Here is a 3,247-nt window from a genome sequence, read left to right on the forward strand (position 1 = left end):
CAAACCATCGCGCTAACCGTGAGCTCGCTAATCCGGTTCCCCGAACACACCTGCTGTTGACGATTAGTACAGCTGGACGCAGTAATGTGACATCACTGGGTGTCGTAAAAGGGGCTACGCATCGATAGTAGAAACATTGATCGGCAACCCGCTGATTGGTCGGCGAAAATGTCGAAGGGGCGCGCTCGGTATTTTCCGGCAGCAGAGCAAGAACTCATGAGTGAGGGATTTCAGGAGTTTCAGAGTTTAATTAAAACGCAAGAGAACACTGCAAAGGCTGCAAAAGCAAGGAGAGAGGGCTGGCAGAAAGTTGCTGACAAATCAAACTCGTAGGTAATTTAATAATAATAATAATAATGGATTGGGTTTATATAGTGCTTTCCAAGGCACCCAAAGCGCTTTACGATACCACTATTCATTCACTCCCACATTCACACACTGGTGGAGGCAGCTACGGTTGTAGCCAGGCTGCCATATCGCGCCATCGGCCCCTCTGGCCAACACCAGTAGGCGGTAGGGTAGATCTATCATATGACACTATATTGTCCAATATCATATGGCATTATATTATATTATAATATGTTATATTATATCCCCTTTCACATTAGAGCCACAACAGGACCCACAAGAACATGGGAACAAGTAAAAGTGGAATACAGGAGTATTCTACAGAATGGTAATATTTATCTCTTAGATTGCTTTTCGTCTCTTGGCAAGGTAATACTGGCCTGTAATACTCTGTTAGTTTGTTCATAACAGCAACCAAGAAAAGGGCAGAGCAAAAAAAGACAGGTGGTGGTCCTGCACCCCCTCGTCAACAAGTTGGTTATGTAAATAATACCCTCACGGGAATATCGATATCTCTCTATGAGCACACTGTCGCGCTGAGCTAAAGGATCCTGTCTGTCCCGCAATATACGCTGAATTCTGAGGACTCTCCTTATCAATCTTGCACCTTCCACAATGGGCTGCTCGCGTATACGGACAGGACATGGCTGCGACAGGCTTCCCAAATCCACCTTCGCTTTTATAGCCGTGGTCTCTCATCTTGATTACACGAAGTAATTTACTATTGCTACTCTAAAATATGAATTACATCTGAAATAATCACATACATGTGATAGAATGTTAATAGTACATTTCCCTTTTTTAGGAAATGACCTGTATGTATCTGTGTGACATCAATAAATGGATCAGGTGCTGCATTGTCTTTAGTTACATTGATGTTATTTATTTATGGTGAAACAGTGGTGGAATATCGCTGTTGCTTTCGTATAAATGAAGCAGACATACCTGCGTGGCCGCGATCTAATCCTGTTTACATAAAGTAAACCTGCTCCCGAGCAGGTTTACGCTTACGGCTCTGTTGCTATGACAGCAAGTCCCGGATGAGCTTCGGGGAACCGAACGATCAAAGATCACGCGAAATCGTCAACAATCTAATCCAGCTAACTTACTTAGCGCGGTACGAAGAACAGGCCCCTGGTGCTGGTCACCACCAGCTCCCTCACAGGGAAATCTTCAAAACTCCTCCGTAGGCCCACCCAGAAGATGGATAAACTCAGCATTTCATGAACACTGTGATGGAGATGTTTGTGTAATGTTATAAATACTCGGATACTCCTCAGAGGCTCCGGACATAAAGATATTATATTCAGTCCTGTAGAAAGTTATATATTTACAAATATATTATCATCTCTGGTTACTGTGGTATGAATGACTCTGAATTACTTTATGGTAAACAACACGCTACTGGCAAAAAACAGTGAAAGAATTCCAGATCACAAGTTTGTAGTTAAACATACAAGTGACGACCTTTGACCTTCCTCAGGTTTTATTTAATTGTGTCTGAGAAAATCTCATGTACTCTTCATGCAGCTGAGTACATTCAGTGCACATTCTTATCTCTCGCCTCAGTCTTGAATCCTCCTCACCTGATTCATCACTGACCCCAACCAGCAAAGGCATAAGAGCTTGATCCACATAGCTGGAAAGAAAGCGAATTTGTTCCTGGTGGGTGTTGGACTCTGCGCTCTGCAGATATGAGGAAACAGTGACAGGAAACAGAGCTCAGCAAGAGGAGGAGCTACAGCAGTGAACATGAAAGGCTTCATTTAGGAGCTGAAGAGCTGCTGTGTTCTCTCTATTGTTCATTCAGTCCAAGAGAAAATCATGTTGCTGCTTTTCATTTGGATGATGATAGTCTCCTTTCAGACTGGTGAGTCATCAAAAGATGGAGTGAGATGTAAAAGGAGATGATGGACATGAAAATATCTGGATGTTGTTTGAATTGATTCACTTTTTATAAACTAAGTTTAAAGATGCAGAAACATGATGGTGAAATATGTCTTTGTTGTTTTCAGGATCCTCTGAGGATTTACTGACACCATCTAAAGATGTAGTGACGAGTTTGGAAGGAGGCACTGTGACTCTCTCCTGCAACTATTCAGGCTCTGTCAGTTACTTCTTCTGGTACAAACAAAAGTCCAGTTTATCTCCACAGTTTCTCATCAATGAATATTCAGAGCAAAACGAAAAGCTGAAGTTTAGAAAAGATCAAGACAAAAGTGAGTTTCATCTGGAGATCTCCTCTGCTGCAGTGACAGACTCTGCTGTGTACTACTGTGCTCTGCAGCCCACAGTGACAGGAAACAGCAAAACTCTGTACAAAAACCTTTGGAGCAAAGGCAAGGCAAGGCAAGTTTATTTGTATAGCACAATTCAACAACAAGGTGATTCAAAGTGCTTTACAGAGACATTAGAAACAAGAACAAATAAAAAGCATGATTTAAAATTGAATAAAACAAGCAAATAAACTAACTAACTAATTAACAAACAAACAAACAAACAAACAACAGTATATAAAATCAAAACAGATAAAATCAGAACAGTAGATAAAATCAGTTGATAGGTTTGTAGCATAAACCTATTCGCTGGAACGTTAAGACAATATAATTACACTGCAAGCAAGACACAAGTAGGCAAACTTCTTCATGGTACTCGTGCACGGGAGAGAACCGGACAGGCACCGTTCCTTCGCTTGACCCCAGTAGCTCTCGTCCGTTCTCCCGTATCACTGTCCTTTTATTGAGGTTACATGAATATGCATAAGTTCATTAACATATGACGTCTACATACACAAAGAGTACCTTGCCTGTGTGTGTGTGTGTGTGTGTGTGTGTGTGTGTGTGTGTGTGTGTGTGTGTGTGTGTACTGCTGATCAAAGGGTCAAACATCCTTGGTCAGG

General features: G+C 41.8%; 1 long non-coding RNA gene across 1 annotated transcript; it reads left to right on the forward strand.

The window, feature by feature from the left end:
- The first annotated feature begins 2,122 nt into the window (after positions 1 to 2,122).
- LOC308383373 lies at positions 2,123 to 3,213 on the forward strand. The gene is made up of 2 exons (XR_013969126.1): positions 2,123 to 2,218; positions 2,364 to 3,213. It is a non-coding gene; the product is annotated as an uncharacterized lncRNA (long non-coding RNA).
- Positions 3,214 to 3,247: the final 34 nt, after the last annotated feature.

The sequence above is a fragment of the Rhamphochromis sp. 'chilingali' genome (assembly GCF_963969265.1).
Source record: "Rhamphochromis sp. 'chilingali' genome assembly, chromosome: 16".
Taxonomy (NCBI): Eukaryota; Metazoa; Chordata; class Actinopteri; order Cichliformes; family Cichlidae; genus Rhamphochromis; species Rhamphochromis sp. 'chilingali'.